Source organism: Pristiophorus japonicus, chromosome 22 (genome assembly GCF_044704955.1).
Source record: "Pristiophorus japonicus isolate sPriJap1 chromosome 22, sPriJap1.hap1, whole genome shotgun sequence".
Lineage (NCBI taxonomy): Eukaryota > Metazoa > Chordata > Chondrichthyes > Pristiophoridae > Pristiophorus > Pristiophorus japonicus.
This window is the reverse complement of record NC_091998.1, coordinates 65,225,149-65,239,872: the sequence shown is the minus strand read 5'-3', so window position 1 is coordinate 65,239,872 and position 14,724 is coordinate 65,225,149. Positions and strand designations below refer to the sequence as shown.

Below are 14,724 nucleotides of genomic sequence, written 5' to 3'. Positions count from 1 at the left end.
GAAGCTGAAAGATGCAACAATCTAATCATGGGGGAAATTTCCCCCGTACTTTACACACATTGTATGAATTTTTACTATGACTCTTCACTGATTTGCTTAGATCGGTGGCAGGGATCGTATTTCCTCTCTCCCTCGCTCAAGCGGGCCATATTAAAAGGTAGTAATGGCCACACATTTCCTCCAGGATTTATTGAAGAGAGCAGAGGTAACAAAATTAGCCTTTCCAGTTTGTGAATTGCTTTTCACTCAACTTCACATTGCTGAATTCACTGGTTTTGTTCAGAATGTAAATGCTGGGACAGGTCAGCAGCAGCATCTCGTCCTGGATTCCAGACACCTGTCGAAAGGGGAAAGAGAAAAAATCTATTTCTGTGGACAAATGCCAATTACGGCTTTAATTTTACCATTTGACAATTGGAATATCCATTCGTGTTAACTGTGCTCGTCCTTGATGCTTTTTATGAGGAGTTGGCAATCAACATTTGACAATCATTGTGTTCCCAAACACATCCCACAGCATGGCCCCTGTGTGAAAGGAAACTGCAGAAATTGTTGGTGAGAACATTACTGTAGCAGGCTGAAAAAGTGCCAGGCTGGAAAAGCAGAACCTGATCCAGAGTGAGCCTGCAGGTCTGGCGATGGAAAATGGATCGGGTACAAGAGAAAACTGCACTGGTCTCAAACCAAACCAGTCACAGCATCAGAATTAATATTCTGCTTAAATTTGTGTATATTACAATACGTGTGTTTCATGTATATATCCATTCAAATTCCCAGTTATCAATGCAAATAAGATGGTATATTCTGTTGTACACCTCTGTGTGAAAAACAGTCCATTTGCACTTTTCTATATTTTTTTCTCCTAACGGCATTAATGCTTGCTGGGATGCCTACCCATGCAGTCATTCTTCCTGTTGGAACTTAGACAACCTCCAGGTCCAGGAAGGGCATCACAGCTGAGCCCAATTCAAGGGCACAGAGGTGGATTGTGATCAGGCAAAGGAATCCTCACCTAAAGAGGTAAACAATTAAAATGAATTATAACTCAAATTTGACCATCCGCCCCTACCCACCCACGTTTAAATTGTGTAGCGTTGTACTTTGGTTTGTTGCATAACAAATTGAGCTCCTGCTAATCATATTTGATACAAAAATACCTTCCTTTTCTCGCTCAATAAATATTACTCATGGTTCCATGCTACTTACCATTGCATGAGATGACCGTCAATTCGCAGGTAATCCATTGAGGAGGTCATCCCCCACCCACCCTCAGATGTAGTGGGGATGATTAAGAGTGAGTAGTCATGCTCCCTGGCCCGTGGACCAGCTCGGACAGTGACAGGAAACTTCACTCTGCCTTCCTGCCCTCTCGATTGCTGGAGCTGGAAGGAAGGGAATAATGAAAATTAGTATTGAGGTCGAGCAGTTCATATCAATTGACAGGAAAATAAGAGGGCTGCACTTTTTGTCGCTGGAAATTGGGTAGTTGCCATCTGGAAATTGTGGAGAGACTGATCCTAATCAGCGTCTGGTATATCAAACTAGGATTCCAAACTACACCCCACCTCCAAGCACATTCTCTAAAACACTGATGAAAATGGTGCCAATCTGGATATCTTTAAACCATTTTTGTCCTGCTTATTTTGCCTCTTCCTGATGGCACTGACTTCTTGCTATGGTCAAATTCCACAAGCAACAAGTGCAATCTGATATCTCACCCAATTGTGCGAGCCTAGACCCGGTGAGTGTCAGAACGCAGACTATTTGACCACATAGATTTAAAGTCAAGCTCAATTCTGTCGTCATCCAACAACCTCATATGCTTAAATAATCATAGGAACATAAGAAATAGGAGCAGGAGTAGGCCATACGGCTCCTCGAGCCTGCTCCGCCATTTAATACGATCGTGGCTGATCCGATCATGGACTCAGCTCCACTTCCCTGCCCACTCCCCATAACCCCTTATTCCCTTATCGTTTAAGAAACTGTCTATCTCTGTCTAAAATTTATTCAATGTCCCAGCCTCCACAGCTCTCTGAGGCAGCGAATTCCACAGATCCACAACCCTCAGAGAGAAGAAATTTCTCCTCATCTCAGTTTTAAATAGGCGGCCCGTTATTCTAAGATTATGCCCCCTAGTTCTAGTCTCCCCCATCAGTGGAAACATCCTCCCTGCATCCACCTTGTCAAGCCCCCTCAAAATCTTATACGTTTCGATAAGATCACCTCTCATTCTTCTGAATTCCAATGAGTAGAACCTACTTAACCTTTCCTCATGTCAACCCCCTCATCTCCGGAATCAACCTTGTGAACCTTCTCTGAACTGCCTCCAAAACAAGTATATCCTTTCGTAAATATGGAAACCAAAACGGCACGCAGTATTCCAGGTGTGGCCTCACCCGCCCCCGTACAACTGTAGCAAGACTTCCCTGCTTTTATACTCCATCCTCTTTGCAATAAAGATCAAGATTCCATTGGCCGTCCTGATCACTTGCTGTACCTGCATACTAACTGTTATGTCTTGAATAAAGAGTCAGATACTGCGAGCTCAAAGTAAGGTGTGACCATAGTCCTTTATTGCAGATCTCAGATTCTCTCTGCAGCCTGTGAGGCCTCATTATATACAGATGCTCCCAAGGGATTGTGGCCTTGGGACTCGAGGGGATAAGCCCTCTGGTGGTTAGACATGGTATTTACAGGTTTACACACATAACAATACTCCCGCCCCCCCCCCCCCCCCCCCCACACACAGCACCCCCCCTTGCCAAAGTCACTCGTGTAACTATTTACAATGTGAGTCGATCTCTGGCCTTCCTTTCCCTGGCTGATCGTCACGGTGCAAATGCTGGTTTGGGTGAGTCATTTGTTGGGCCCTCGCTGGGCCGCTGTGGGTGGTGAGTCCTGCTGGGCTGCTGCGGGTGATGGGTTCTGCTTCGTGGTCAGCCGCTGGTTCGGTTGCCACTTGTGTGTGTGTGTTGGAGAGTCAAAAAAGGTGGAGTCTATTGTGGGTTGTTCTGGATAGTCCGTAAATCTGAGTTTGGTTTGGTCCAAGTGTTTCCTGCAGGTGAGTCCATTTGAGAGTTTGACCACAAACACCCTACTCCCCTCTTTGGCCAAAACAGTGCCAGAAAGCCACTTGGGACCTTGTCCATAGTTCAACACAAAGACAGGATCATTTATCTCAATTTCGCGTGACACATTTGCGCGATCATAATATGTATTCTGTTGGAGCCACCTGCTCTCTACCTGTTCATGTAGATCAGGGTGGACTAACGAGAGCCTTGTCTTAAGTGCCCTTTTCATGAGCAGTTCGGGCGAGGGACCCCAGTGAGCGAGTGGGGTCTTGTGCGGTAACTGAGCAGGACTTGGGATAAGCGAGTCTGCAGTGAGCCTTCAGTTACCCTTTTCAAGCTCTGCTTGATTGTTTGAACTGCTCGTTCTGCCTGACCATTGGATGTTGGTTTAAACGGGGCAGATGTGACATGTTTGATCTCATTGCGGGTCCTGAACTCCTTGAATTCGGCACTGGTAAAGCACGGCCCATTGTCACTTACAAGGACATCAGGCAGGCCGTGCGTGGCAAACATGGCCCGCAGGCTTTCAATGGTGGCAGTGGATGCACTTGCCGACATTATCACACATTCAATCCATTTGGAGTATGCATCTTTAATCACTAAGAGCATTTTGCCCAAGAATGGGCCTGCAAAGTCGACATGGACCCTGGACCACGGTTTGGAGGGCCAGGACTATAAACTTAGTTGCTTAACTGTGAACATGTATTACATTTGTGCACGCAGGACTCTTAAGTCTGCATTGATACCAAGCCACCACACTTGGGATTTGGCTATCGCTTTTATCATTACCTGGGTGGGTGCTGTGGAGATCACTAATGAAAGTGTCCCTGCCCCACTACCCGATTACCCCATAGGATCTTTGCGGCGCTGGAACCACTTTATTTCTTCCTGCATCTCTAACAAGACACTAGACCAACTCCTGTGGAGCACACAGTTTTTTACTAAGGACAGTAAGGGGTCCTGGCTCGTCCAGGTTCTAATCTGTCGGGTGTTAACAGGAGAGTGCTCACTCTCGAATGCTTCCATTACCATAACTAAATCTGCAGGCTGTGCCATTTCCACCCCTGTGGTGGGGAATGACAGCCTGCTGAGATCATCGGCACAGTTTTATGTGTCTGGATGGTGTAGTTGTATGCGGACAACGTGAGCGCCCATCTCTGGATGCGGGCCGATGCATTCGTATTTATCCCCTTGCTTTCTGAAAAGAGGGATATAAGCGGCTTGTGGTCGCTTTTACCAATATATAAAATGGAACAGAGTGACTAAAGTAAATGTTGGTCCCTTCGAAGATGAGAAGATGGATTTAATAATGGGAAATGTAGAAATGGCTGAGACCTTATACAATTATTTTGCTTCGGTCTTCACAGTGGAAGACACAAAAACCATGCCAAAAATTGCTGGTCACAGGAATGTGGGAAGGGAGGACCTTGAGACAATCACTATCACTAGGGAGGTAGTGCTGGACAGGCTAATGGGACTCAAGGTAGACAAGTCCCCTGGTCCTGATGAAATGCATTAAAAGAGATGGCGGAAGTTATAGCAGATGCATTCGTTATAATCTACCAAAATTCTCTGGACTCTGGGGAGGTACCAGCGGATTGGAAAGCAGCTAATGTAACGCCTCTGTTTAAAAAAGGGGGCAGACAAAAGGCAGGTAACTATAGGCCGGTTAGTTTAACATCTGTAGTGGGGAAAATGCTTGAAGCTATCATTAAGGAAGAAATAGCAGGACATCTAGATAGGAATAGTGCAATCAAGCAGACGCAGCATGGATTCATGAAGGGGAAATCATGTTTAACTAATTTACTGGAATTCTTTGAAGAAATAACGAGCATGGTGGATAGAGGTGTACCGATTGATGTGGTGTATTTAGATTTCCAAAAGGCATTCGATAAGGTGCCACACAAAAGATTACTGCAGAAGATAAAGGTAAGCGGAGTGAGAGGAAATGTATTAGCATGGATCGAGAATTGGCTGGCGAACAGAAAGCAGAGAGTCGGGATAAATGGGTCCTTTTCGGGTTGGAAATCGGTGGTTAGTGGTGTGCCACAGGGATCGGTGCTGGTACCACAACTGTGTACAATATACATAGATGACCTGGAAGAGGGGACAGAGTGTAGTGTAACAAAATTTGCAGATGACACAAAGATTAGTGGGAAAGCGGGTTGTGTAGAGGATACAGAGCACAGAGAGGCTGCAAAGAGATTTAGATAGGTTAAGCGAATGAGCTAAGGTTTGGCAGATGGAATACAATGTCGGAGAATGTGAGGTCATCCACCTTGGGGAAAAAAAACAGTAAAAGGGAATATTATTTGAATGGGGAGAAATTACAACATGCTGCGGTGCAGAGGGACCTGGGGGTCCTTGTGCACGAATCCCAAAAAGTTAGTTTGCAGGTGCAGCAGGTAATCAGGAAGGCGGATGGAATGTTGGCCTTCATTGCGAGAGGGATGGAGTACAAAAGCAGGGAGGTCCTGCTGCAATTGTACAGGGTATTGGTGAGACCGCACCTGGAGTACTGCATGCAGTTTTGGTCACCTTACTTAAGGAAGGATATACTAGCTTTGGAGTGGGTACAGAGACGATTCACTTGGCTGATTCCGGAGATGAGGGGGTTACCTTATGATGATAGATTGAGTAGACTGGGTCTTTACTCGTTGGAGTTCAGAAGGATAAGGGGTGATCTTATAGAAACATTTAAAATAATGAAAATGATAGACAAGATAGAGGCAGAGAGGTTGTTTCCACTGGTCGGGGAGACTAGAACTAGGGGGCACAGCCTCAAAATACGGGGGAGCCAATTTAAAACCGAGTTGAGAAGGAATTTCTTCTCCCCGAGGGTTGTAAATCTGTGGAATTCTCTGCCCAAGGAAGCAGTTGAGGCTAGCTCATTGAATGTATTCAAATCACAGATAGATAGATTTTTAACCAATAAGGGAATTAAGGGTTACGGGGAGCGGGCGGGTAAGTGGAGCTGAGTCCACAGCCATGATCTTGTTGAATGGCGGAGCAGGCTCGAGGGGCTAGATGGCCTACTCCTGTTCCTAATTCTTATGTTCTTATGTTGTAGTCCCATTCCCTCCGCTCTTTCCCCCTTTTCTCTGCAAATTTTGTCTCCTTCTTCAAGTATTTATCCAATTCCCTTTTGAAGACTACTGTTGAATCGGTATTCACCACCCTATCGGGCAGTGCATTCCAAATCCTAACCATTAATTGTGTAAAAAAGTTTTTTCTCCTGTCACCTCTGGTTCTTTTTCCAATTACCTTATTGTCAACTCTGAGCCTGCTATATAAATATAAATACAAGTTGTTGTTGTTGAACTTTGAGGCCTCGTTTCCCTAGACCCTATAATTGGGCCGAGGTCAAACCTTTCTGTATCTCGGGAAATAGCACCTTATAACTGCTCAGTATCGAATAACTCCACAAGGCTAAGTACGGTGAGCTAGTTCAGGTCTGATCTTACTCCAGTTTGTTTATTCTCAAAGTGAGGATTCAACATGCTGCCAACATTATATACACGGCTTGCACGTGTCTGCCAGTGACTCCGATAGTCGCACCCTCCGGTGGCAGCTACAACCCAGTTAACATACATAACAATAATAATTTAGAATACTTTGATATGGTTCCTTTGTTTTTTATGGTCTGGGTGTTGATTGTGCCCCTCTTGAAAAGGGGGTGTTTTTGTTAGATCTGTTTGTCTGATGACCCTGGTGTCTCCCTAATTGTGGAAAATAGCAGCTTACAGCGGGTGGGCAGCAAGACCCTGGCGGAGAGTCTGGGTCTGAGGAGCCTCGGCCTTTCTCCCACCGCCCGTCCGCTCGCCGCCATTTTAGCGCCTTTCCCGCAACAAACCGTACTCTCGCCCACTGCATACAGTTCCCATTGGTGGCCGAGCTTTGGAGCCTGCTTGCCTATTGGTTCATGGCAGTGTCAATCATGCATACCCCACGATGCATTTCGGGAATTGTAGTTTTTGTTGTGCTCGAGCCGATGTGAGAGCTGTCGCCCTGCCCCTCACCCCCAGGGACCAGTGTCCCTAACCCCCATGGGGACAGTATCCCTTCCCATCTGCAGTGCATTTCAAATACCCGCAGGCGATAGTTTCCATTTCTATGAATAGCTGCTATGGTAATGGTGTTTGATCCCAAGATGAGCTTCCGGCCAGATATCAGTATTTCCATCTCCGTAACTCGCCCTACTCCATCCCTGCCTTCACACATCTACTGCTAAAACCCTCATCCATGCCTTTGTTACCTCTAGATTTGAATATCCCAACGCACTCCTGGCCGGCCTCCCAGTTTCTACCCTCCGTAAAGTTGTAGTCATCCGAAACTCTGCTCCCATGTTCTAACTCACACCAAGTCCCATTCACCCATCGTGTTTGTGCTCGCTGACCTACACTGTCTCCCAGTTGAGCAATACCTCGTTTTAAAATTCTCATCCTTGTTTTCAAATCCCTCCATGGCCTCGCCCCTCCCTATCTCTGTAATCTCTTCCAGCCCTACAACCCTCTGTGTTATCTGCACTCCTCCAATTCTGGCCTCCTTAAGCATCCCCGATTTTAATCGCTCCAGCATTGGAGGCCGTGTCTTCAGCTCAGGAATTCCCTCCCTAAATCTCTTCGTCTCTCTCACTCTTTCCTCCTTTAATATGCTCCTTAAAACCTACCTCTCTGTGGCTCAGTGCCAAATTTTGTCTGATAACCTTCCTATGAAGCGCCTTGGGGTGTTTTACTACGTTAAAGGCGCTATCTAAATGCAAGTTGTTCTTGTTGTTTATCATTATTTTGTAACACACCCTTACTAAGAGGTTGATTTATATTGTATTGATTCTTACTTTTTTCAGATCTTCCATCTTATTTACTACTTCTGGGCCCAGGGGTTGGATGAGGGATACCTGCCATGCCGATGTACCAGTGTAACTCAGTAAACAATGGGAAAGCTTTACACACTAATTCCTCTCTCCCTGTGAGAAAACGCTCGGCACCTGTCCCTGTTACCAATCAGCTGGGATAAGGAACCTGTTGTGTGCAGAACTGTGAGCTTAAAACTGGCATACTCCAGGTACAGAACATTACAGAGCTGGGTGCAAGCCAGAACACTTGTTTAACAGCACAAGGGCTATCACATAAGAACATAAGAAATAGGAGCAGGAGTTGGCCATTTGGCCCCTCGAGCCTGCTCCGCCATTCAATAAGATCATGGCTGATCTGATCTTGGCCTCAACTCCACTTTCCTGCCCGCTCCCCCATAATCCTTGGCTCTCTTATTGTTCAAAAATCTGTCTATGTCTACCTTAAGTATATTCAATGACCCAGCCTTTACAGCTCTCTGGGGTACAGAATTCCAAAGATTAATGACCCTCTGAGAGAAGAAATTCTTCCTCATTTCCGTTTTAAATGGGCGACCCCTTATTCTGAAACTATGCCCTAGATTCCCCCACGAGGGGAAACATCCTCTCTGCATCTACCCTGTCAACCCTCCTCATAATCTTATACGTTTCAATAAGATCACCTCTCATTCTTCTAAACTCCAATGAGTACAGGCTCAACCTGTTCAACATTTCTTCATAAGACAACCCCTTCATCTGAGGAATCAACCTCATGAACCTTCTCTGAACTGCCTCCAATGCAAGTATATCCCTCCTTCAATAGGGAGACCAAAACTGTATGCAGTACTCCAGGTGTGGTCTCACCAACGCCCTGTACAGCTGTAATAGGACTCTCTTAGCCTATCTATATCCCTTTGTAGATTCTTTGCATCCTCACAACTTGCTTTCACATCTACCTTTGTATCATCAGCAAATGTGGCTACGTTACACTCGGTCCCTTCATCCAAGTCATTAATATAGATTGTAAATAGTTGAGGCCCCAGCACTGATCCCTGTGGCGCCCCACTAGTTACTGTTTGTCAACCTGAAAATGTCCCATTTATCCCGACTCTCTGTTTTCTGTGAGTTAGCTAATCCTCTATCCATCCTATTATATTACCCCCAACCCCATGAGCACTTATCTTGTGCAATAACCTTGTGCAATGCCTTCTGGAAATCCAAATACACGACATCTACTGGTTTCCCCTTTATCCACCCTGCTCATTACAACCTCAAAGAACTCCAGCAAATTTGTCAAACATGATTTCCCTTTCATTAAATCATACTCACTCTGCTTGACTGTATTATGATTTTCTAAATGTCCTGCTACTACTTCCTTAATAATGGACTCCAGCATTTTCCTAATGTCAGATGTTCGGCTAATTTCCTGCTTTCTGTCTCCCTCCTTTCTTAAATAGGGGCATTACATTTGCGGTTTTCCAATCCGCTAGGACCTCTCCAGATTCCAGGGAATTTTGGTAGATTGCAACCAATGCATTCACTACCTCTATAGTCACTTCTATTAAGACCCTAGGATGCATGCCATCAGGTCCAAGGGACTTGTCCACCTTCAGTCCCATTAGTTTGCCTAGTGGTGGTGATTGTTTTAAGTTCCCCCACCCAATAGCCCCTTGATTATCAATTATTGGGATGATTTTACCATGAAGACCGATACAAAAAATGTTGTCCAAATGTTTCCCATTATCAATTCCCCAGTCTCATCCTCTAAGGGACCAATGTTTACTTTAGCTACTCTTTTCCTTTTTATGTAGATGCTCTTACTGTCTTTTTATATACCTTGCTAGTTTACTCTCATAAACTATCTTCGCTCTCTTTATTTTTTTTAGTCGTCCTTTGCTGGTTTCTGAAAATTTCCCAATCCTCTGGCCTTCCACTATTCTTCGCAACATTGTATGCCTTTGTTTTCAATTTGATACCATCCTTTACTTCTTTAGTTAGCCATGGATGGTTTATCCTTCTCTTAGAGTCTTTCTTTCTCACTGTAATATATCTTTGCTAAGAGTTATGAAATATCTCCTTAAATGTTTGCCACTGCTTATCGACCATCTTACCCTTTAATCTATTTTCCCAGTCCACTTTAGCCAACTCTGCCTTCGTACCTCTGTAATTGCCTTTATTTAAGTTCAGGACACTAGCTTTTGAGACCTTGCTTTCTTACCCTCAAACAGGATTTGAAATTCTACCATGCTGTGATCACTCTTTCCAAGAAGATCCTTTACTATGAGATCATTAATTAATCCAGTCTCATTACACAGTACCAGATCTAAAATAGTCTGCTCCCTGGTTGGTTCCACAATGTATTGTTCTAAGAAAGCATTCCGAATACAGTCTATGAACTCTTCCCCAAAGCTACCTTTGCCAATTTTCCTTGCCTTCCCGAACATCTGAATTCATGGAGATCGCTGTCCTCCCACATGATCCCACTATCTTTGTACATCAGTATTGTTACCCTCTCACCTAAACTGCTTCGCTTCCTCTGGAACTATTCCCTTCATTCCCTCTTCAACATTGCCTGTCCCTTTCTTGCCTTGCACCTTGTACTCTGTCCAACCTGTGCCTTACTCGCATACTTTCTCCATTATACTTTCTGTACCTCTTGGCTTTACCACATGATCTTCCCCTTCCTGTAAAGGCTCTCTCTCTACTCAAAGGAAATATAGAAACATAGAAAATAGGTGCAGGAGTAGGCCATTCGGCCCTTCAAGCCTGCACCACCATTCAATAAGATCATGGCTGATTATTCATCTCAGTACCCCTTTCCTGCTTTCTCTCCATTCCTCTTGATCCCTTTAGCTGTAAGGGCCATATCTAACTCTCTCTTGAATATATCCAATGAACTGGCATCAACAACTCTCTGCGGCAGGGAATTCCACAGGTTAACAACTCTCTGAGTGAAGAAGTTTCTCCTCATCTTAGTCCTAAATGGCCTACCCCTTATCCTTAGACTGTCCCCTGGTTCTGGACTTCCCCAACATCAGAAACATTCTTCCTGCATCTAACCTGTCCAGTCCCGTCAGAATCTTATATGTTTCTATGAGATCCCCTCTCATCCGTCTAAACTCCAGTGTATCCAGTCTCTCCTCATATGTCAGTCCAGCCATCCAGGGAATCGGTCTGGTGAACCTTCGTTGCACTCCCTCAATAGCAAGAACGTCCTTCCTCAGATTAGGAGACCAAAACTGAACAGTCTCACCAAGGCCCTATACAACTGCAGTAAGACCTCCCTGCTTCTATACTCAAATCCCCTAGCTATGAAGGCCAACATACCATTTGCTGCCTTCACTGCCTGCTGTACCTGCATGCCAACTTTCAATGACTGATGAACCATGACACCCAGGTCTCGTTGCACCTCCCCCTTTCCTAATCTGCCGCAATTCAGATAATATTCTGCCTTTGTGTTTTTGCCCCCAAAGTGGATAACCTCACATTTATCCACATTATACTGCATCTGCCATGCATTTGCCCACTCGCCTAACCTGTCCAAGTCACCCTGCAGCCTGTCAGCATCCTCCTCACAGCTCACACCGCCACCCAGTTTAGTGTCATCTGCAAACTTGGAGATATTACACTCAATTCCCTCATCTAAATCACTAATGTATATTGTAAAGAGCTGGGGTCCCAGCACTGAGCCCTGTGGCACTCCACTAGTCACTGTCTGCCATTCTGAAAAGAACCCGTTTATCCCGACTCTCTGCTGCCTGTCTGCCAGCCAGTTCTCTATCCATGTCAATATATTACCCCCAATACCATGTGCTTTAATTTTGCACACCAATCTCTTGTGTGGGACCTTGTCAAAAGCCTTTTGAAAGTCCAAATACACCACATCCATTGGTTCTCCCTTGTCCACTCTACTAGTTACATCCTGAAAAAATTCCAGAAGATTTGTCATGATTTCCCTTTCATAAATCCATGCTGACTTGGACGGATCCTGTCACTGCTTTCCAAATGCTGCTATTTCATCTTTAATAATTGATTCCAACATTTTCCCCACCACTGATGTCAGGCTAACCGGTCTATAATTACCCGTTTTCTATCTCCCTCCTTTTTTAAAAAGTGGTGTTACATTAGCTACTCTCCAGCCCATAGGAACTGATCCAGAGTCGATAGACTGTTGGAAAATGATCACCAATGCATCTACTATTTCCATGGCCTTATGTTAAAGGAAGAAGTCACAGGATGTTCAATCTGTTATGTCGGGGAGGGGCAGAACTGTATTGCTCACTATCAGCCCATTGCCCACCTCATACTTCTACCCTCAGCAGCCCACATGGATTACAGTGAATTTTACATTATTGCATTCATTTTCCAATTCCTCAGTCAACACACTTGGGAAGCGTGATGGGAAGCTCACTGCTGTGATGTTCCCCAGCTGAACAAAACTGGAACCAATTATTAAATCACTGAATACTAACTTATTTGTACGATTGTAGTTCCAAATAGCTGCAATTCTGATTTTCTAATACTCTTTCTTTCCATACCTACATAAGAACATAAGAATTAGGAGCACGAAAGGCCCTACATCCCCTCAAGCTTGCTCCGCCATTCAATATCATGACTGATCTTTGACATCAACTCCACTTTCCCATCCGATCCACATATCCCTTGATTCCCCTAGAGTCCAAAAATGTATCGATCTCAGCCTTGAATATAGTCAATGATTCAACATCCACAGCCCTCTGGGGCAGAGAATTCCAAAGATTCCCAACCCTCTGAGTGAAGAAATTCCTCCTCATCTCAGTCTTAAATGGCCGACCCCTTATCTTGAGACTATGCCCCTTAGTTCTAGAGTCTCCAGCCAGGGGGAAACAACCTCTCAGCATCCACCCTGTCAATCCCCTCAGAATCTTATATGCTTCATAACTTATGAATAATTCTTTGTAGTTACCATTATAAAGGGTTTTGGACTAATTTCTTATCGAAAAATGTTCCCACTCCTGATCTCACTCACTAATACTGGAAAGTGTAGCTATCGACCAAGGTCAGACTAATTTCTTATCGAAAAATTAGTTCCTGGGATGTGGGTGTCACTGGCAAGGCCGACATTTATTGCCCTTCCCTAATTGCCCTTGAGAAGGTGGTGGTGAGCCGCCTTCTTGAACCGCTGCAGTCCATGTGGTGAAGGTGCTCCCACAGCGCTGTTAGGGAGTTCCAGGATTTTGACCCAGCGACGAAGGAACAGCAATATGCTTCCAAATCAAGGTGGTGTGTGACTTGGAGGGGAACGTGGAGGTGGTGGTGTTCCCATGTGCCTGCTGCCCTTGTCTATCTAGGCGGTAGAGGTCACGGGTTTGGGAGGTGCTGCCGAAGAAGCCTTGGCGAGTTGCTGCAGTGCATCTTGTAGATGGTACACACTGCAGCCACGGTGCGCCGGTGGTGGAGGGAGTGAATGTTGAAGGTGGTGGATGGGGTGCCGATCAAGAGGCTGCTTTGTCCTGGATGGTGTCGAGCTTCTTGAGTGTTGTTAGAACTGCACTCATCCAGGCAAGTGAAGAGTTTTTCATCACACTCCTGACTTGTGCCTTGTCGATGGTGGAAAGGCTTTGGGGATTCAGGAGGTGAGATACTCGCCGCAGAATACCCAGCCCCTGACCTGCTCGTGTTGCGCCAGTATTTGTCTGGTTGGTCCAGTTACGTTTCTGGTCAATGGTGATCCACAGGTTGTTGATGGTGGAGGATTCGGCGATGGTAATGCCATTGAATGTTAAAGGGTAGTGGTTAGACTCTCGCTTGTTGAAGATAGTCATTGCCTGACACTTGTGTGGCACGAATGTTACTTGCCACTTATCAGCCCAAGCCTGAGTTTTGTCCAGGTCTTGCTGCATGCGGGCATGGAGTTGCAAATGGAACTGAATACTGTGCAATCATCGGCGAACATCCCCACATCTGACTTTATGATGGTTGGACCTAGGACATTGCCCTGAGGAAGTCCTGCAGAGATGTCCTAGGGCTGTGATAATTGACCATCAACCACTACAACCATCTTCCTTTGTGTTAGGTATAGCTCCAGCCAGTGGAAAGTTTTCCCCCTGATTCCCATTGACTTCTGTTTTACTAGGGCTCCTTGATGCCACACTCGGTCAAGTGCTGCCTTGATGTCGAGAGCAGTCACTCTCACCTCACCTTTGGAATTTAGCTCTATTGTCCATGTTTGGGCCAAGGCTGTAATAAAGGCTGGAACCGAGTGGTCCTGGCAGAACCCAAACTGGGCATCAGTGAACAGGTTATTGGTGATAAACACTCACAGTTCAGGCTCACTATGTAGAATGACTACTTCAGCCTTCAGCTGATTTGGCTCTGCATAAGCCCCTCTCAGTTAATGCTAACTGTCTTCCACACTTTCAAAGGCCTCTTCAAAGTCTGCCTCTTACCTTGCTTTCAGTCACCTCCCCAACCTTCTCCCATCACTGCTTGGTGGTTATTGTAACCTCTGTGAAGTGCTTTGTTACACGAAAGTTTCAGTGTAAATGCAGGTTGTTGTTGAGAAAGGTGTTGGAGAGCACCCTTTCACTGCAGATTAGGGTGGCCAACCCTCCAGGTATTGAAGATTAATCTCCTGGACACTGCTGTGAGCAACCCAGAAGAAAAGTCTGAAGGACACGAAAAAAATAATGAGTTTTTTTCCCAAGTTTTTTGATCACTTTCATTTATTAGCTATAAAAATATTGGATATAGGGGAAAAGGCTGTTTTACTGGGCGGGATAGTTGCAGACAGGATGTGATGAAACCTCCAGGAAAACATCCTATCAGAGTTGGTAACCA

The 14,724-nt window shown here is 45.2% G+C and overlaps 1 protein-coding gene, 1 long non-coding RNA gene and 1 other non-coding gene across 6 annotated transcripts in view; 1 reads left to right on the top strand and 2 right to left on the bottom strand.

Annotated features, from left to right (window-relative positions):
- stard7 (StAR related lipid transfer domain containing 7) overlaps positions 1-14,724 on the top strand; it is a 53,895-nt gene that overhangs the window by 18,842 nt on the left and 20,329 nt on the right. Inside the window, exon 1 of one of the 4 annotated variants that reach the window (XM_070866314.1) lies at positions 541-1,020. The exons of the other annotated variants lie outside the window; for them this stretch is intronic. The gene's annotated coding sequence lies outside the window, so the exon portion shown is untranslated. Of the gene's footprint in view, positions 1-540; positions 1,021-14,724 lie in introns of those variants that run through there. 4 annotated transcript variants of the gene reach the window in all.
- LOC139235221 (small nucleolar RNA SNORA77) lies at positions 491-628 on the bottom strand. The gene has a single exon (XR_011588437.1). It is a non-coding gene; the product is annotated as a small nucleolar RNA SNORA77 (small nucleolar RNA).
- LOC139235122 (uncharacterized) lies at positions 900-14,531 on the bottom strand. The gene is made up of 3 exons (XR_011588421.1): positions 14,334-14,531; positions 1,207-1,382; positions 900-1,012 (listed from the first exon to the last, which is right to left on the bottom strand). It is a non-coding gene; the product is annotated as an uncharacterized lncRNA (long non-coding RNA).